The sequence below is a fragment of the Lathamus discolor genome, chromosome 3, assembly GCF_037157495.1.
Source record: "Lathamus discolor isolate bLatDis1 chromosome 3, bLatDis1.hap1, whole genome shotgun sequence".
Taxonomy (NCBI): domain Eukaryota; kingdom Metazoa; phylum Chordata; class Aves; order Psittaciformes; family Psittacidae; genus Lathamus; species Lathamus discolor.
Window position 1 is genome coordinate 45,888,345 of NC_088886.1, and position 21,197 is coordinate 45,909,541.

The following is a 21,197-nucleotide window of genomic DNA, read 5'->3' on the forward strand; positions in this document are numbered from 1 at the left end:
CATTTATATTTCTGCAAATTACTGCAAAGTGACTGACCTAGAGGTTACTCTGAACCTTACAGATGAAAGAATTTACATGAACTTCTCTCAGAGCTTTTTTCCAAGTTCATTTGGTTTTAAAATCTTTTTAAATTGCTTTGATTAGTATTGCCAAATGGAACTTCTTTAGTTAGTCAGAACAGGAAAATATTTGACTATCTCACCATGCATCTGTTCCTTAAAGCTGATTAGCTCATATTTCATAACAGCTCTAAGCATTCCATTATCACCAGTGACTCCCAAATAATCACATTGGACACTTACAATGAAGCAAAATTTACTTTAAAGCAAACAATTGCAAATGCAGCATGCTTCAGATTTCCTAATGCCATTTTAAGTATTATTGCCTATTAGGAACAACAGCACAGCTGAAGCGGTTAATAGAAATTAACACAAGTCACAGTTTTAATTGCAGCCTTAAAGCCATATTCATTAGAAATGAACATATTCCCTTCACACTGCAAGTAGGAGGCCTGCATACGTGGTTTCAAAAGTGATACATCTATGCTATGCAGAATATGACTGCTGTCTTCCCACACCTACCTGATGTCTCTGATGAGGACAAAAATGCTTCCCCCCTAAGTTTACCAGCTGTGTAATGCAAAACAGTGCATACTTAACAAAAATCCAAACAAGCAAACAAAAAGAAAACTTAACAGGAAAAAAAAAAAACAACAAAAAATCACATTGATATTACTTTAAACAGGGCTTTTGAACAAGATGTAATTTAAAGTAACATACACAGGTATGTAGAAATGTACTGACTTGCTATTCTTGCTATATCTGTTCCATTGTAAGAAACCGTATATTTCCAGTGCCAGATTTAAGAAAATTATACCTGCCAAACAAACTCTCAGTACTGTAACTTGGAAACACAAAAAGACATTACACAATGCTATTTCCTGTGCTCCTAGAGGTTAACAAGTGCACAGGGGTCTCTTACATCTCTGAAGGAAAATCAGTGCTTATAGAACTCACACCACCACCCTGTTTCCTATCAGTTCATGCAGCCTTCAAGGATACGACATCTTGTATGTTTCCTCAGAAGTCCCAAAGCAGAGTTCTGGAACTACAGCTGGTAACAAAGAGGCTAACTGGGAAGCAAAAAACCAGGGAAGACTGTATAAGCCTGAAAAGGTTCCAGTAAAGGATGAGAGTAAATGAAGTGGGAAATGAATATTTGGCTGTTCTAAAACTAAATATGTCAGTCCATGACATCTGTCTAAAAATGAAAAAGTTCAAAATGCAGATCTGGAATGCAGCACTTTTTACTGTGAGCTGCTAGGTGTCTGTTAGCAATTCTGAACTTTCCAGGCATCGGACTTTGGGGAGGATAATTCACAATGGATGAAGGAAAAATAACAGACTGGCAAGCTCTTCAAACAGTATGAGATGAAAACATTGAGGATGCCCACTCACAAGCAGAATGAAAGAATGACAACAGCACAGGGCAAAGATACATTCTACCCCTCCAGGCTTTAAAAAGCCAGGAAGAAAGTCCAGTGACCAAGGGATTCCCGAGTTTCATTTCGCTGTTTATCTGACAGTTGGAAAAGCTTAAGTGTGTAACTACAAAGGTCAAGTATTTGACATACTCAGAGAGCTACAAGAGTCCAACAGAAAACATTTACATTGCATGTGTTAATGATGTTATATTCCTGTATTCCTGAAACTTGTTTAAAAGAAGTATTATATAAACAAAGAAAAAACAATCAAAATAAGGCATTTTTATAAATATATAGAATAATTTAGGTTAGAAAAGACCCTTAAGAGCATCAAGTCCAGCTGTTAACCTAACACTGCCAAGGCCACCACTGAACTGTGTCCTTAAGTGGCAAATCGACCCATCTCTTAAATACCTCCAGGGCCGATGACTCAACCACTTCCCTGGGCAGCCTGGTCCAATGCTTGATAACCCTTTCAGTGAAGAAATTTTTCCTAATACCTAATCTAAACCTCCCCTGGCACAACTATATATCTTTATAGTATATTCTGCACTTGAACTCTGAGAATGGGTTCCTTTTACATGATTTATTATTCATTTTCTACTGATAGACATGGCTATAGCTTGTAAGGGTCCGTGTGGTCTGATGAATCTATGTATTACCAATTTACAGTACACTGCATTAGGATGACACCCATATAACGTATTATTTAAGGTTAATATTCATTTATTAATTAGAAGATATGTTGAATGAGTTTGTTCCTACAGAATGAACACTAGTTTTCTCATTTGCATTCAGTACAAACATGAAGGGAAAATACAAACTGCAGAAGAAATATGCAACATATGCTGAAAATAAAATTGGCTGTACTACCAAAGCATTTGAATGACTTGCAATTTACTGGAGAGAACAACCACCAATTCCACCTCGTGAAATTAATTCGCTTAACTGTTACTACTTCACTTGACAGCTGTATTGGCTTCACAGGTTCTGCCCATGTCCTGCCTTCATCTCCAACCTCGTCAGCCTCTAAAGGGAGGTCTCTGAGGAAACAAAGGTGTTTTCAGTTCTTAACTCCAGCTCTTCATCTTTATCCATAATGCATCTCGACCTGAGCTATGGAACAAGGAAATTACACCAACGGTAACAGCACCACACACAAAATGACAGAAACAGACTGCAGCCTCCCAAACTAAAGGTTTGCTCCTAAGCCACTGTGTTGCAGCTCCTCAATAAAAAAAAAGAAGTTGAACTCTGACTACCAAGACTGGCCTTGACACTCCAATCTGAATTTCAGGCTCTCTTCAGAGCCCATTCAAACTCAACATTTGCATCTTTGTAACTCCAGTTTCAGTGCATACATTTCCATTTTTTCCATTTATGATGTATACAGACAGTTTACACTTTTCATTTGAGAACTCGCACATCTGACCCTGTCCTTCCCTAATTCCTGTCCCCATTCCTCCTGAATTAAGGGGAGGAAAAAAATAATTAAAAAAACTAATTCTGAAGAATTTTCCCCAGATGGCATGGACTGTACCCTGAAATCACAAATCCATGTATCTTCTTTAATGAAATTTAATATTCAGGAAAGCCATGGAACAATACTGCCAAACAGTCTCTTTTTCTCATCATATTCTTCCACTAATGAAAAGTTCCCAGCTTATCCATTTTACATTATTTTTGAGGCATAATTACGACTGATTCAAGAGCAACAATAATTGAGACAGTTCCTGGTGCTTGGCTCCAGAAAGTATATCATAGACATTAAGTTTTCACAGCAAAAGTTTTGAAACTGCCTCTTCTGAGAAGTCAGATTTCCTCTTTTTCACTGCAAAATTTAAGTCCCTCTGGCTTCCACATAAAAATTGTCCACCTCCTGCTACAGATTTAAAGAAACAGCATGGGTGTGTTCAGAAATACAAAGACAACACAGCTGAAACACAGAAAGCACCTCTGATATTCACACCTTCCCCAGCTTTTCACCTTTTTTTCACACCTGTTTTTTATGGTAGACTTCCAAGACTGAGCATTTGGCCTTGACATGAAACATCAGACACTAAGTCTATGACACAGCATGAAAAGCACCAACAGACATTTCCAAATAGTAAAATCAGAGAAAAGGCAGAAAAAAGGAATTCACACAGTCAGGATCCGCTCTCCAAGATGCTCCCTCAACAAATTCCAGTGGGATCTCCACATCTAGAGAGGTGGGAGGACTGAGCCCCCTGCTGCTCCCCGGATAGTTCATTTTGGCATTTCCCTCCTGCTCCTATCTAAATGTAATGCACAAATGCATGCTCACCAGCATGTCACCCTCCAGATGGTACACTTCTGCTCTATCTTTTTGTATTGGAGGGACAATTTTCTCATTAAACTTACATGACCTACATCAAACTGATTTGGTGTTTTACTCCAATCTGGACTTCTGGTCCCTTTTCAGGAATGTTTACCTGATATTCCAGCCAGCAGACATGCAATAGCACACAGCAGCACAGTCTTTAAGAAATATTGGAAAGAAGGAGAGCAGGGCACCAAAGAGAGAAAAAATTGACATAAAATCAGTGTTTACAGTGAGTACTTCACAGACCTGAGGCAAGAAACACACAACGTGATGTTCAGAAATACTGAAAAAGAAACATAGTGTAGAAAACTGGCAGTGTTTTCACTAAGCATCCCCATGAAGGCTTCAAGTCAATATGATAAATATACGACTAGAAACAGTTTAAGTGCTTAGCTGAATTAGAGCAGAGGAATAGCTAACCTGGATCCTACCCAGGCAAGCCATAGTCAGGGATACGGACACAGTGCGAAAGTTTGGCTTGTAAGAGGCTCGGGAGACATGCTACCTTGTACAAACCTTTACACAGGGAAATTACTTCCAGTGCAGGAAATGTAGTGCTGTGATTTTCCTTTAGGTTTCCTCAAAGAAGGTAGAATCCCTAATTCTAGTCCAAACTCACCTTTAAGCTTGATTATCTGGTTTCATCCGAAGGATGAAGAAATTCCACTTGCAGACAATAGAAAACCATTTTCCTGCCCATCACAGTAAGAGAAGAGGAGGAACAACCCCCAAAACCCTAGACATAACCCTTACAAGATATTTAATTTTTTATTATTTTTTTCTTTGTTTTAATCAGGTATCATGTCTTTCCTGGCAAAAACAGAGATGTGTGTATCAAGGACACATGAAGAACAAGCTGAAAGGACAATAACATCACAGACTTTCTACCTGTACTCAAGACACTGGAGGGAGAACACTAAATAGTGAGGATGCCCAGGCTCCTCTTCTGCAATCTCACAAGGAAAGTTCACGAATTGGAAACTAGCAAATTGCAAAAGCCACAGCTGAAGTCTTTAGAAAAGTTCTTTCACAAGCTGTCGACACCTTATTCCAGGGCCTGCTGCTGGTCAAGGAGAAGTGGCTACTCCCCAGAGCAAAGCTCCAGCTGTGGGTACCATGCCTCAGCCTTCACCTTCTGCCCACCCTTCAGCACTTGCCACTCATGGAACATACTGAAAGGCAGAGGAAACAACAATGTGCTGTGGCAAAAAAGGGTAAAGGGCAGCACACAGTGAAAAGAACTAATAATGTTGAAAGTATAAAGACAGCACCTCCCTAAATGCTCGTATAGCACAAAATCTTTTCTCTTGGAAGAGAATGGAGTTGTTCTCAAAGAAATTACTAATGCCTAAACCCATGTTTTTGATCCTAAAAGCTATGAAAAACCACATTCCAGAAAAGCAGGTTGGAGTTTGGACCAGCAAAAGTGTTTCCTGTAGTGCAGCAACCACTAGCACTTCCATGCAGGAAGCTCTCTCACTCAGCACCAGGGCTGTTCCGCTGTGCTGGGCGCAGGGATTTTTAATTGTGAGGCTCTCCTGCTCCCCTGCCCTAAACACACTGCTTTCCTCAACACATCGAACAGGGCAGAGTACGCTGAGAAGCACAAGCTAAGCTACCATGCAGCAGAGCTAGCGCACAACACGCCAGCTGTAACACACGCTGCAGAACACCCAGCTACACACCCACATCCCTTCAGCGCCCACTCCGTGTCGGGTCTGCCCTCGACGCCTCCAAGTAACGCTGAGCGGCAATGCTCTGTTCTCATAGGCCGTCCCTCTTCCACCATACCTCCTCAGGTTTTGAGCAGGACAAACCTTTCCAACCACCCCTAGGCCCTACCGGTACCCCAGCCCAGCGTCCCAGCCTACCAGCTAGGCACCGGTCCCCTCCAGCAACCATCTTCTCAGCTACCACAACAGCTGTGACCCCAGTAGGAGGCGCCTTTGCCCCTTCCGTCCTGCGGGTGAGGCTGCGCCGGGCAGGCCAGAGGTGGTAAAAAGCGATCCGGACCCACACGAGATAGTGGGACTCGAGGTGCCGGCGCCACCGCCTTTCCCCAGGAGACGGGGCTCGCCATCCCCCAGGAATCCTTTTGGGTGATTCTCATTTAGGAAAAACGGGGTAAGGAGCCGCTGCCATCTGCAGGAGCGCTAGTCAGGTGTGCACCGAGTCCTGCCTTGGCCTGGCGGTTCCGCTCCTGCCGAGAGCCTTGGCTGGCCAGAGAGTGTAGCTAAGGGTAGCAGGCGGGGCACGGTTGGCATGGAAGGCGCCCTGTGTGGCCTGGTAAGTGTTGCTGTGTGTTCGTTTGCAAGCAGCTCCACATCCAGCCGGAGCCATCACTGGGAAGTGGGAAGTGTGTGTGGGAATCAGAGAGACAGGCTTTGCAGAGAGGTCGTGTCTATTATTGAGCTGAATGACTTGAGGGAAATAGAGAAGCTTTCAAGCATGTATACAGTTCTTCCCAATTCAGTGTGCCTACGGCTGTGCTGTGTGTGAGGAGCAACATGGGACAATGGAAGCAGGGGATTTATCAGTGCAGAGCAGGTCCTGGGAAGTAAGGAAATCAGTCGGTAGAAGACACATGGAAGCAGTTCTTCAGCGGTGTGCAGCAGGTAGCCGAGTCATTGTGGTGTTTTCCCTCTGGGAAACACCATGGAATAGCCAGGTCCTGTTTGTGGGGAGTCTGTGCATTGGTGTGGGCCCATTAGCCATGGCTTCTCATGCACATTTCATAATGGCTGCACAAGACAGATACCAATGATGCCTTGGTACTGGGTGGTAATGTCTGCTGTTGGTGCAGTTGGGAGCATTCATGGGTACCCAGACCCAAGGCCTGGCTGTTATGTACCTCTTCTGCAGTGCCTGAATTGAATTGAGAGCAGGTCGTGCATGGAGTGCTGCTTAGTGCGGTGGGGACACTTCCCTTACTGTGGCCTGCCCATGTAGTGACTCAGCCTCATCCTTCTGCAGCTTGAGGGGTCACAGCTTGAGGCTGTATGGCTGCAGGCTGTGATACCACTAGGCTGCTGTTTTTATAGTGACTCCAAGCTTTCATCTGGCTTAAAGGAGGAGGAAATGAACAGGTGGCGAGTTTTGCAAGAGTGAATACAAAGAGCAATTCACTTGTGACAGCCCTTCACTCACTAATGAAAGTGGAGTTGCTTAATGAGTGTTATATTCCCTTAAGGGTTTTTCCTGTTTCATTTTTTGGGACCATTTGAGGATAGTCATTGACAAAAGAACACAGGCTAGGGCTGTGCAATTGTTTTCGTGGTTCCCTCTGCCTGGTGTTACAGTGACTGTTCTTTTTTGTATTTTTATACTGTGTTTTTCTGGTGGCATAATGGGTGATTCTGACCTCCTTCTCGAGACCTCTACTTGCCTCTGGCCTCTCCACAGAGGTTAAGGTGGCAATTAGCCTTGTTTTCTGCTTCAGATGTAACACTACTTTCCTGTAAGTAATTGTGGGCTGGACTGTGGACTCAGTATTTCACTGTGTTTAAAAATGCAGAAGCTGCAATAAAGGCAATTGAAAGGTTTGGTAATCATGGATGAAAGGGAACAAGCTTGTTACTAAAAGTCCTGCTTCCTCAGGGAAATTGAAAATGTGGAGCAGTAGTTTAATTTAAGGGGGGGGGGGGTTGGCTCTCTAGCACATATATTTTTTTAGGCAGCTGTAACAGAAATGGTTAGGTATAAATGACAATTATAGCCTAACAGCAACCCCAAGAATAGTTTATGTGATACCCCCCCAAAAAAACCCCAAACCCAACCAACAACAAAAAAACCAAACAACCCCCCCCCAAAAAAAAAAAAAAACAACCCACAAAACAAACAAAAAACCCACACAAAACAAACCAAAAAACAACCCAAAACCTGCCAAGAAAACAAAAAAACAACCCCCCACCCCCTACAACAACAGACTGCTCCCAACCTATTATTGTGGACTACAGGAGTTACAGCTAATCCAAAGGAGTTTGGACAGCCTGAGATGCAGTGGTCAGGGCTCTCACTTGAGGTTTGAAATGGGGAAGTCCATTTCCTTTCTATTGATAAAGTGTGAGTTTCTCTGAATGGAGTTATAAAGAGTGTAAATTTACTGTTCCTCTGACAACAAGAGCAATAGGCTTGTCAAAGCATTTGACACATAGTAAGTTACCTGAAGATTCTGGATATTCATGTAACTTTCTTTTACAAGCATATAAACACAATGCGCTTAAGGGGAATGTTTCAAGTTGTTATTTATTTATACAGCAAGGCCTGTTAGAGGAAATATTGCTAAAGTGAATCCCTTCATGTTCCATACAGACAGAAGAAATTGTTGTATTAGACTTGGAATTAATTTTCTTAAACTGTAACTTTATTTTTTTGGGGGGAAAAAGAAACCCAAAAATATCATGGTCATCGTAATGTGCAAGATACCTTCCTCTGAATCCTATTCAGTGTTCTTGCTGTAAGGCAGCTTCTCAGAAAAATACTTTTTTCTTTGTGAAAAGGTCTTGGGGGTAAGGAGTTTGTATCTGAAAGAGATGTGGAACTGCAGTAGAATATTTTAATCAGGCATTTTGGCTCATGCCTGTCCATGCTGCCTAAAAGTTGGCTGATCAGTTTTTATGACATGTGGGACATATTGCTGCCTGTCTTGTGACAGCATTCTTTATAATTATTTATTTTTAAAGTGAATTTGGTGCTTATGAAAGGTGACAGATTTATAGTTGTAAACAGAGTAGTATTTTCAAGCCACTCGGGGGGGAATCAAGCACCCAAAAAATCATGAAGGAGGTCTGAAGATCTTAGTTTTCTAAAGGACTAAGGATAACAATTATGTTTTCTTTAGAGTACTTTTCACTTTTTTCAAAGTCAATTTCTTTTTCTTTGAAATGAGAACAGAAACTGTCAAATATTGTTTTGAATGGTATGGTTTCAAAAAATCTGTTTAGCCAAGACCTTTTTTGACTTGTAGGTACATAGAAGATTGAGCACTGTGTGTTTCATAATGAATCAGGCCAAAAAGCAACTTAAAAACCTACTTCTAGCCTCCAAAAGGCTGTCATGTGAAAATTTTTCTCTTTCACAACAGCCTTCTGAACAGCATGGCTTGAAAAGAACAATGTGTTCTGACCTGCTCTAGTCTGCAGCAACTTAACCATACTTTCTCCCTCTATGCTTTCCTTACAGTTGACAACGATAACTTTCATTCCCTTCGTCTCTGGCTTTTTTTCTGTGGTTAACAGTAGGAGCACAGCTTGTGCATAGTGCATCTTTGTTTGACTACAGGCCTGGTCAAATACTTTCAGGAATCCACTTTACACCTTTAGCTCTGTTTCCTGCTCTGCAAAAGAGCAAAAGTGGCATTGTGAAAACTTGTGAGGTCTACTTATAAGAAGCAAGTATTATGAAATGCCCTTTGATTTCTGAAATATCACCACTGTGACACCACCAACTTGCTTTGTGTGTTGAGGGTCACCAGTTCCTCTATTGGTAAACTTACTGTTGATTGGAGTTCTTGAAGATTTTCACAATACATAGTATTTTTCACAATATAATTAACACTGTGTGCTTATATGTGGTACATAATATATAGGCATATAGAGAGATTTAATTTCTTAAAAGAAAATTAGACACACTATTCTTCATTATCCTATAGGGTGTATTTAGTAGCTGCACCTCTTTGCTGTTATGATCTGATACTGTATTGAAAAAGAGCACTCGCAAATACTCTTTTGGTGCCTGGGTACATAAGAAATGATTGAATTTTTAGTCCAGCTTCATTCGTATCTATTTTTCATTGTAGTCTTAGGAGTACCTTTTTTATACCACATACTTATGAAATGGCATTGCTAAAAGAAACATAAAATCAAGTTTCTTTTTAAACCACACAAACTTATGTGCCAAGAATTAAAGTCCAATTTTAAAGTGATTCTTTTTCTTCTCTAGTTCATGCATGTGTTCTGGGTTTTGAGGTTTGGAGGTTTTATACTTTTTTGTGAATGTGACTAGGCACAGGCTGTGGGGTGTTTAAAGGTAGGAAGATCTCCTGGAATATTCGGTGAGAGAATTACATTATAGTATATGATTCCAAGTCTTTGTCTAGTTCAGTCCCTTCAGGCTGCTTCTCAGCTGCTTCCCCAGAAAATGGGTTTTTATAGCTTTGTCCTGGGTTCAGCAGTAGCAGTCATTTTTCTCCTTCTTAGTAGCTAGTGCAATGCTATGTTTTCATTTTTTGGCCTGGGAACAGTGCTGATAACGCTGATGGTTTTTAGTTGCTGCTCAAATGTTTGGTCTGGCCAAGGACTTTCTGAGCCTCATGCTCTGCCAGGGAGGAGGAGAGGCCGGGAGGAAGCAGAGACAGGACACCTGACCCAAACTGACCAAAGAGGTATTCCATACCAGAGCACGTCATGCCCAGGATGGAACTGGGGGTTCCCCGGAAGGGCTGGGACTGCAGGTTTGGACGAGGTATCAGTTGGTACTCGGCTGTGGGGAGTGGGGCGAGTTATCTGTTGGCTGGTGCTGAGGTGTTGTATTCTCTTCCCTTGTTATTTCCTTTAGCATTATTATTATTGGTGGTAGCAGTAATGGTTTGTATTATACCTTAGTTAGTAAACTGTTCTTATCTCAACCCGTGGGAGTTGCATTCTTTTTGATTCTCTTCTCCATCCCTCCAGGAGCAGGGGGAGGGCAAGAAGAGGGGGGAGTGAGTGAACGAGGTTTGTGGTTGGGTTTAAACCATGACAAGCTTTCAAAATTTTGCCTTATATTTCAGTTATGTATTCATTCTCATTCTGTTAGTGCTATTTATGTATTTATTTTTTTTCCTCTCCTTGGTGGTGTTTATTTTAAATAATTCATTTATGCAGTCTTATTGCCTTTTAGCCTTCATTTGGTCAAGCTGTATATATTTAGTGCACTTAATCTTTCTTCATTTCAATTGAGGTATGAGATTCTACACAATGAAATATATGTCTTCCAGTTGCCTGTGAATGTTCTTCTAGCACAGAATAAACTGGCCAAGTTCTTTGAGAGACTGAACCTGTAAGTTTAGCATAACTGAGCTACATTATGCCTATAAGGACCATTTTGTAGCTGCTTAATGTATTTATTTGGTCAGTGTTAGTTCCTGATGTCCCATGCAAAAAGAAATTAACCTCTCACTCATTTCTGTTGTTAATTTTAGGAAACCTTTCTCTGTCTCAGTGTTGTGTTGGGGAAGTGGTGACTGATGATATGATATTGTCAGTTTTGTCAGATCTGGGTCATGTGGAGCAGGATTCATGTGCCATCTGAGCGGCAGTGGGTTTTGCCTGTGCAGCCCGGAATCATGGCTCTTTGCTTGTGGGAATGTTGCTGCATACTTTTGATTAGCTTATGGTCTGTGTTCACCCTCAGCACTTTTTCAGTTTTATTATCAATAAATACCCTAAATCCTTGTCCAGCTTACATACTGACAGGCAGCTTTTCCAGTTTAATAGTTGGGTTTTGTCTCAGTAAGTCCATACATAGCATTTTTCTGCCTGCTTGACCTTTACCTTTGTACCTCTTGAAGCTTCCCTTTACTCCACAGAGGAGTGATTTTCAGCTATTCTGCATTCTCTAAGTCCAACTTTTCATTATTTTTTCAAAGTGTCTCAGTGGCTGAAAAAAGAACAATGAGTTATTTACAGATCTGTATTATTCCCAGCACATATTCTTTAAACAGTGAATTCAGAATAAACCAGTAACTGTTGTAGCTGTAGACTAGAATGAGCAATTTAGATAGGTATTGTCATGTTAGGCAGAAATAAATGAGGGAGGAGGAAGTGCCCCCCAACCACTTTTTGTTATAACAGCTTGTTTTCATGACCAGTGTTCAGCAAGAACTGCAGTTCTTCCATATTTTTTTACAATTCTTCTATTTTTTTCTTTTGCTCTTAGGTTTGTGTCTATTTGGTTACTGTGTAATAAGCTATTAAGGAAGGCATCAAGAATTTACCTGTCAAACAAGTAAGTCTGCAGAAAGATGTGGGCATAATAGCTCCGCTGCAGCTTATTAAAACTGTCTTCTCTTAGTATCATCTTCTGTTCTTCTTAGGATCTTAGAAGCTTTTGATTTTGGAAAAGCTGCCCAGATTATGGAGCTAAAGGAACTGTATATTTCATAGCATTTTTTAGTTCATTATTTCCACAACTCTGATCTTTCCAGTAACTGGAGCATAAAGAATCATACTCTACCTTAATGCATCAGAGGGAATGCTTTTAATTTACCTTTAGTTTGTCAAAAGCCAGCAATGAAAAATTGAAAGGCATGACTTTTTCTGGGGAATAAATCCTCAAAAAATATTGTGAACAACTCATTTGGGGTTTAGCTAGTAAAATATATTCTTGAATGAAGGCAGAACATCCTTCATCCAGAAACTTATTTCTGCATGAGAAATGTGTGCTCCCTTTGCTTCATGTATTTTTTAAGATTCTTAACCAGCTTGTACTCAGGAGTCCTCATGATCACAAAGTCTGTTACTATACAACTGTGAATGAAATGTCACAGCTACTCATGTTGTAGTAACAGCAAAATGTGATCAATAGAATTTTTTCTCCAGATACTGATGAGTAACACATTGTAAGTAATATTTTTCTTTAGTTTTTGCTCTTCAGACAGCAGAAAAACCACAGTAGAGCATTGATAAATGAGACATTAAGTGACTTTTAGAAATATTTAAAATTCAGGACAGAGCTACAGTTTAATTAAAAGATCTTGGGACTTTCAAATCATTTTGATCTTTGTCCTGTGGTGGTAGAGTATGTGTATGAGTCATAATTACTGCTGTTAGAGGCACACAGTTTCCTAGAAGCCATGGCAAAAAGATACAAGAAATTCTTCTCCAGTTTCAGTATCATCACAGCAATCCCTCATATGGCAGATATTCATGTCATAAGGATTTGGGATGTACTTTTCTTTGGATCTCAATGTACCCTGCTGAATTTAGGCTTTATAGCATCTTTCACATAATATGTTCCTGGTGAACAGAGGCTTCTGTCCAGCTGAAATTAGTCCACTGGAAGGCAGAACCAGGTATAATTCAAAGCATTCAAAAATGCTGGCATTTTGTAAGAAGAGCAGACCTGAACTGTTCAGTCAAGAATAATATTTTTTAATTTGAAGACTCATTTTTTGGAAAAATTTCTCTTGTTCAAGGTAATATATTTGTGATTGACAAAACTGGAAATCTCCCTTCCTTATTTGCACTATTTCTGTCCCAGTAGAACGTTTATATGTCTTTTGAGCCTCTCTGTAAATTGGTGTTTGAGCAGTTAAAATTCATAAAGCAATAACTGGTAAAATATCTAATTCATCTGCTCCCATTTTTATCTGTTTACAATTATAAAGCAGCTAAAGAGTTTCATGAAGCACTACATGTAATTGCAGAGCTCCTTCCCTGGTTGCTCATGACAGAGAAGGGATAGGGCCCACTCAGTTCGCCCCAAGAGTTGGAACTAGTTTATTGTGGAAAAGCAGGAAAGTAAAAAGAATGAACTCTCCTCTGCCAAACTTGAAACCATATGAAACAAAGAGTGGTATCAACAGATAGAGGAAAGGTAATTTCTTTTGTTTCCTTAGTGTGACAGTGTCCAGATAAAAGCATACGTTTCCTGACTTCCCCACCATCTGTTCTAACCTTCATGTGTACTTCTTGTGTCTGTAGGGAATAAAAGTGCTAACTTCCAATCTAGGTACCTAGCAGCTTTGCATATGGTGTCAAACTGACACCTTTTAACTTGAAACCTCGTTAGAGGAAATGAGGAGCTTTGGTGACAAATGTTTCACTGTATTATAAGGGAAATGCTTTTGTTTTCTCAGCTTGGAATTTTTCCAGGCCTTCACCGTGAGCTTTTGGCAGAATAGACCATGAGTAATTACTTACCGGGCATGAACTGCTGAGTTCATGAAAATAATACAGGTTTGAGAGTTTAAAAGAAGGGACATTGCACTGCAGTGTGACAGTTGGGACATCGGGTTGTATTCTGTAACAGTGATCCTGAAAGATCCGAGACCAGGGACTAAATTTCCTGGATTAGCAAAGCTGTCACAAATGAGAAAGTTCTTTCAGGCCAGAAAGAGAGAGCATATTGAATTGTTATGTTTTGATTCAGTGACTGCTGATAAGCTCCAAAGAGCTGATGTTTTTGAAACTGAAGAATAAGAGGGGAAAATGGGTAAATTTTAAGTTACTAAGACTAACTCAAGGTCAGAGTAAAGTGTTCAGAGAATTTAAATGGTCCAAAATCTAATCTAGTTCTGTTATCTCAAAGGCAGAACGCAACATTTTTCCAGCTGGGTTGGTGCATTGGGGTCTTGAAGATCTGTTTTGTTTTGCAGAAAGTAGAAAATACCTTATTTAATCATGAAGGATTTATTGCTTTGCGTGAGACATCAGACATGATGGATAGTGAGTCCAACCTGACATAGTGGTCTTTGCTTCCACCCCCTTCAGTGATCTGATTATTTGATCCCTTTTACAAATACAAGAAAGCCTAAATGCAGTGTATCAATAGTTTTTATAAAAAGATTATATTTTTTCATTATTCAGAGAAATTACGATCTTTTCCTCTGTTTCCATATGGGCACCACTGGAATGCTGAATCTAGATGCTCAAAATAATTTTTCTATATTTTATAGAAACAAATAATTTGTAAATGAAATCATGACTATCTGTCTCCTGTGACAACTGATTCATTTGCATCTGTGCAAAATGAGAATTGACACTAACAGCTGGGGATGATTTAAGGAAAATTAGCAACTCACACTCTTGTAATAGTAAAGTAACTTGTATTTTAAGACAGGGGGACCTAGATAAGTGCATAGCTGCCCATTCCTAATTTATCATGAGGAACTTAAAAGTATCTGTATAAGTCATATGTACCTGAAAGAACAGTAACTGAAAATAGATGGGGTTTTTTATATTTAGAATGTGAACAGCTCTCATTATTGCACTCCATATAAATATTAATGTTTTGTATGAATATGAAATATCCATAATCCATATAGAAATTTGTGAACACACAACAGCAGAGTAAATGAGTCTGAGAATGGAGTGTGAGTCCAGGAGTGCTGGTCCTGTGCCTGCAGAACACACAGGGATGGGAAGGAAGGTGTCAGACTCTGAGGACTCAGGCTACTTGGTCTCCAAGAGAACAGAACATGTAACTTTATTGTATAAGTAAGCAATGAATTGGGATTGTTTACCTCAGTATTTTTTAAGGATGTTTATTTTTTAGAGCTTGTCATCTGTTTATCAGGTGAATTCAGGTATTCATTTGGGTTCCTAGCACTTTGGTCCTGCATTATCTTGTCGGGTTGGCTACATCATTTCCTCTGAAGTAGGCTCAAGCTTCAAGTGGGAGCGTAGCCTCTTTGCTAGCTTTTCCTTTTTTTTTTTCTTCTCCTTTTCTTCTCTACCTTTGCAGTCTTTGTGTATTAAAAGCAGCACAGTTGGTGTTCCTCATCGGGTTGCTTGGATACTGAATATAGAAAATACTGTTGCTTCTGAGCACCTCATCTATCTTTGCTTGTTGAAACTTGGCAGTGCTAAAGGATCTAATTCTTTTTTGCACAAGTGTAAGTCGAGGGTAACTCCTCTGAGGACAGGGGTGTTACCTGATAAGAAAATCAAGTCCAAGGTGCTGTGCTGCGTTCACAGCTCCCCTCTGTCTTTTTTTCAGCTTCTCCACCCACTGGCCAGCCACCTTCTCTGTAACCTATTACTGTCTGTAATTTCAGGGCCTGACTCTCTCTCAGAGCAAGGTACTTTTTTGTTGTGAACTCAGTCCTGATTTTTTTAGTTTGCTCTGAAGTTGTCACTTATTTGTGTACTGCTTAGGGAGTAAGATCTGACCTTGAGAAATGAGAGAGAAGGGACAGCAATAGGGATCAAAGAGCCTTATAGGACAGGGACTAAAGTAAGCTCTGCTACCTAATTACTTCAGTAAGAGATTTGGGGGACCAAGAAATGCTGAGGAAAGAGGTGGTTTCTCAGGAGTCTGCTTTGTAACTCACAAGAGATTGAAGTTATGGATAAAATCCAGTCTTTGAGCCTGAAAACAGAGAAGCCAAGGGTAGATTCACCTTGTATTTCCCTGTAGTTTATAGAGTGAGAATGCCTGCAGGCTGTGGGCCACAGTTGGCCACCAGCCCATTTAATATGGCTGAATTTTTTGCCAACCTCTTTCCCATAGGCTTTCTAGATGTGAATATGGTATAAATCAGATAAATCATTTCAGGAGATTGATTCCTGCTGCCTTCTATCTTGAGCCTTTCTCATCCCTTCCTTAGTGCTGGAATCCAAGACCTTTTGGGATGACTTGACCACTAATCTCTATTTTTCTTTTACAGGTTTTTCCAGGCTTGATCCCTGGAAAAAGTGCATTTCTGGAGTACTACTCTAGTTTTTCTTCCTTTGTTTTTGATATAGGTGATAACATTTTGACAAATTACCTGTACTATTAAAATTGCTATTTGTTAAGCAAAGATTATACCCATAGGTGGCATTTGTTTGAATTCTCCTTTTATTTCTGGTTATAATGTTCATGTCAGTCCAATTAAATGCTGTTTTTCTGCTGGAATGTTACACTGTCACAGCCAAATCGTTAGATAGGATGATGATCTGTGACATACAATTTTTTGTCTTTGCATTTGTAGCTTCCTTTCGGGGAGCACAGATTTGTTTCAGGTTTGTCAGCAGATGAAAACTTGAGTGCAGACAGTGGCAAATACTGCACGTCTGTGGGAGATGGTGGGCATTTGGAGCTCCTGGTGGGATTGGGCTTTAAAAAACATTCAGCTGCTATTGTGTGTTTGACTTTACCTTTGTGAAAACAGTGTTGTTCCTTTCCTCCCATCTTTCTTTTCTTTCCCTTTCAAAATCAAGCCCTAAATGTTTTATTAAATGAAATTTAATTACTCTGGCTGAATGCATGTCCTCTATTTTATTGAAAAGAAGAAAACCTATGAAAGAAAAGTAATTATGTGAGGAAAATATGCTGTACCTTTTGAGTAGTGTTGCTTCTTTCAAAGCATGGGTGTTCTTTCTATTGTATTTCTTCACCCTAATTCTGCTTTCTGTCTGAGCTGGACTTGAGAGAGGGCTGAAGGTACTGGGAAAAGTGTGTGCATTATCTGGGCCTTGGTTCTCAAGATACATAATAACCATCATATCTCAAAACTTCCTGTAAAACAGAGGAAGCCTGAAGAGATAGAGTGCACTGAACTTAAGCTGTAGTCTATGTATACTGCAAAGCAGATGCTCTGGCCCATCTGCTGTCCTTTTCTAGTGGCATAATGTATTTGGCATGGGTTACCTTGCACCATGTGAAATGCTTTCTCCTGTCCAGTCTGGTGGTGAACCAGCTGCAGTGTAGGGAGGAAATCATTGATCACTATGCCATGTAGTGCCGAGTGTGTATGCCGTGGTGGGCAGTGCTAACAGGAGGGAAAGTAGGTTAGTCTCCTGTCCTCCCAGAAGATTTGGTGTGAGCCAGATGCTGATATTTCTTTCAACCTTCTGTTTTCTCCATTAGCTGGCTCCTGGGTGTTGCTATCCTATGGACAAGGACCCGGGTTTTCTCACCTGGTGCAAGCTCCAGAGGTTCTAGGCAGGTTTTATGCATGGTGGGCTTTGCTATTTCCTTGCTTGTTCAATCTGTAGAAGGATAGACTGAAGGAAAGCCAGGTTCTCCTAACTGAATGTGTGCCTACATACATTCTGAAGAGTGGTTGTTGGCAAACAATTTTGGCAACATGTTTTACTTTTCATTTCATCTTAATATACAGTATTGCTAAGTCATGTTTTTTACTGTTCAAATTCCTTTTCAAACTGGGAGAAGGGCTGCACCAATGGTTTTAGTGAGGCATTTTGCAGCAGAAAGACGTGGTTTCTGGGATATCCTACTTGTGGGAGCTTCAGTCTGACAAGTGCTTGGGCATTGTTTTCAGTATACAAGTTTATTTTATTATATGCTTCTATTTTTAAATTAGGCTGTCTTGCATAAAAATGGATGTGTCTCATATATAGGCTTTACCCGTGCTCTTTTCAGTAGCATTAGAATGATTCAAGTTGATAAGTTAGCTTGTGCAGAAATACTGTTCAGCAGGAGAATTATTACTCGTGTTTGGTGCTGGCACCAACATCTCAGTATGTGTACCAGTGACAGGATTTTTACTTGTCTTATAAAGTATTCTTATCCTGACAGATAAATGATACTGAACTGGAAGGACCCAGTCTTTAAATTATTAACATTGATCAATATTTTCACTGGTTTTGTAAGAGATTCAGATTAGAACCTAGTTCCTTGGCTGCAGATGCAATACCTTTAACACTGGGGAAGGGGAAATCAGTTTACAGTCCGTCAGTTTATACCTTAGAATTGAAAATGGAACAAAGGAAATGTCTCGTCTTACAGTGCATGAGGAACAGTCCTATACAGCTGCATAATTTACTAACTCTTTTATATAATGTGGTGTAACTAAGAAAGTCGAGAGTATACAAGAGAAAAAAGGTCTGTCAGCTTCACTCAGATTTTGTTTTTGTTTTGGTTTTATTCCATTTGTCTCTATTACCAAAACCAACATGCAGCTATATTATTTTTAAGGATATTCATTTTGGAAAACTTGGCAATGCTGATTTGAATTTTTATTCTACCTAATGTTATTTGTAGACCTTAGATAAGCTTTATCCAAACTTTTCATGGGGTAGGTAAGAGGTCACATGAGAAAGAAATGGATTAGTTTGGGAAGTTTTTTCTTAACATACCATTTAGAAAAAAATACATAGTCAAAAGCTTTCTAAGAATCATTAAATATTTAAAGTTAGTTCATTAGGGGTAAAAAAAAAAAAAAATTAAGAATGTAAGCGTTTAAATCCTTTCATCTGCTCTGATGTGAACTTGAGTGTTTAATCACAGGAATCCTTGGATGCTTGCTGATGATGCACCTGTCAGCTTGCCTTACCAGTGCAGAAAGCACAGTAAGTAAGGCTAATTTTTCATACTGACAGTCACTTCTGAAATCCATTCTAGTGTGCTGGAATTGATCTACAAAATGTTAAGAATGTTATTTTAGAGAAATATGTTAAAAAAAATAATCACCTGGTTGGTGTTAAGAGGGCAATTTGACAAGGAAAATTTATTAAGCATATAATTTCTGACATTCTTGCTACAGAAGAGTGGAGTACAGGAAAGGAGGGGAGAGCCAGCTTCATAAAGAACATAAAAGTCTTGTAAAGTGGAGGGCTTGAAAATGGCAAGAAGTGATAATTTGCCATATCTGTTGTGCACAAGCTAGACAAATGGAAGTCAAATGCTCAACGGTGTTTCAATATGACACTCCTAAAGGGTGCAAGTCTTTGTTGTAGTAAAGCTCAAATTGTTTTAAAGGCCTGCTGAGCTGTAATCCTTACACAGAGACAACTCCCACTGACTGCAACAAGTCAAAGACGCTGGCAGTTCCACACTCTGGCTGCAGTGGCCTAGAAATCCTCCTTCGATGTCTGGGTGTGCCTCTCACTCCTCCGCTTTCTTTGTGTTTCAGATTTGCAGCTCTCCTTCTCAGTGGGACCTGCTTTATGCTGTACTGCGCTGTTTTGCGCTAGTGTGGTGCTTAACTTGCTTACCTCACCGCTTCGCAGTATAGAGTTTTCCAATTAAGAGCTGACTGTTAAACCCTAAGTTAAATTGCTTCTCTGACCTTGCTGTGAAAAGCCACAGGGAAGCCCTGGCACAGCCTTGCTTGTCAGGATTTGTGTTTTTGTAATGAAAGCTGAGGTAGCAAAGCAAGACAGTCTGTCAGAAGGGTGGAAACTGGGACCAGCTATGCAGAATCCTTTTATCTTTTTTCTGGTTTCTCCCCAACAGGATGGGTAGGGGAAGGAAATTTAGCAGACAAGAGAAACAATTGGTATCCTGGATAGCTCTTTTCTCCTTCACCCTACTGGAAACACCTGAACAGACTGTGCGAGTATCTGCTTTGAAGCCTTCTCAGAAGTACATGTATGTATTTTCTTCAGCCTTATATATTCTGGGGTTAGTAATCTTTAACAGGGCTGACAGGCTGTTTGGGCTAAGTAGCTTAGTGATTATCTATCTCAGCTAAGGAAACCCACTTCTGAATGTGAGACAAGGCTTTCCTAAGGCTTGGGACTATTTTACAGCCCATCTATATTGAGCCAAATGTAACTGTGAAGCAGCACTATGTAAAGATCACCTGTGGTCAATAAAGGGGAAATGTGTATGAAGTGATAAAAGAATCAGAATGCACTGAAAGCATACCTCTTTATTTTTTGATTCTTAAGTACCATGAATAAACCAAAACATAAGGTAGAATACTCCATAGCCCATGAATCTACAACTCCCATCTGTATAGAGCAAGCTCTTACAGAAATACCTCCCTCATTCTCTCCCTTCCAGTACTAACTTGAAAGCAGAGGTTGCCAAGATCCACATTATAAACTCAAATACTTTCAGCTCTACTTTTTTTGAAGATTGCTTTTTAAAGTTTCCCGAATTTGTTTCTTTTATACAAGTGGATTCCATTTTGTCAGCTTTTTATGATAAAGAAAAAAGTTTAATGGGAAAGTTTTGGCAAATTAATCCATCTAATAAAGAGAATTTGGGTATACAGTCCCCCACTGGTCTCAGAAAGAAATTAGACCTGCAAGTCTCATGTAGTGGTCAGAATTCTTTATCTTAGTAAGGAGTAAATACAAACTATTTCTTCACGCATATTCCATGTTTAACATCCCTGTGATGGTCAGACTTGGCACATCATCTCAACTGCATTTTTTACTCATGTGTCTGCTCCTTGTCAAGTTTGGTTTATGTGTCTGTTAATTATAACTGAAGATTTCATGTCAGCCTTCTACTGTACTTGTTTGGATTAGGTTCTTGAACATGCTTTGTCCAGAGACCTCTGTGGTCCTGGAGATCTCTGAATTTGTCCTTAGCAAGCAGTGCTGGGCTGTAATTTTCACTGGTGCTGTTTAATTTTTACTGCATCCTGAAAAACTGGGAGGTCTCTCAGATCTCTTTGATCTAATATATAGATTATTTCCAATGGCTCTGGTTAGGTCAAATGGAAATTCTTCTAATGATTTTGCTCTGGCTTTCTAATTTCTACATAAGCCATGATTAGTAGCAAAATCTGTTAAGATCAATGAGAACTTTTAAAGGCCAAATTTTAATTTATTTCCCCTCAAATCATTCCTGTCACAAACTTAAGTATTGCACAAGATACAGTTCTGGAGCCGCATGGCTCAGATGTTAACCTGTTGTCCTAGTAGGACCATGACACCTACCTAAACAAAGATCTTTTTAAGTTTTGTTTTTAACTACAGAATCAT

At 39.9% G+C, this 21,197-nt stretch overlaps 1 protein-coding gene and 1 long non-coding RNA gene across 2 annotated transcripts in view; one reads left to right on the forward strand and one right to left on the reverse strand.

The window, feature by feature from the left end:
* NYAP2 (neuronal tyrosine-phosphorylated phosphoinositide-3-kinase adaptor 2) overlaps positions 1-5,785 on the reverse strand; it is a 169,062-nt gene extending 163,277 nt beyond the window's left edge. Inside the window, exon 1 of the mRNA XM_065672667.1 lies at positions 5,700-5,785. The gene's annotated coding sequence lies outside the window, so the exon portion shown is untranslated. The remainder of the gene's footprint in view (positions 1-5,699) is intronic.
* Positions 5,786-6,021: 236 nt separating this feature from the next.
* The window catches only part of LOC136010967 (uncharacterized), a 40,083-nt gene continuing 24,907 nt past the window's right edge, over positions 6,022-21,197 (forward strand). Inside the window, exons 1-3 of the long non-coding RNA XR_010611115.1 lie at positions 6,022-6,114; positions 18,766-18,827; positions 19,714-19,848. This is a non-coding gene — a long non-coding RNA (uncharacterized LOC136010967). The remainder of the gene's footprint in view (positions 6,115-18,765; positions 18,828-19,713; positions 19,849-21,197) is intronic.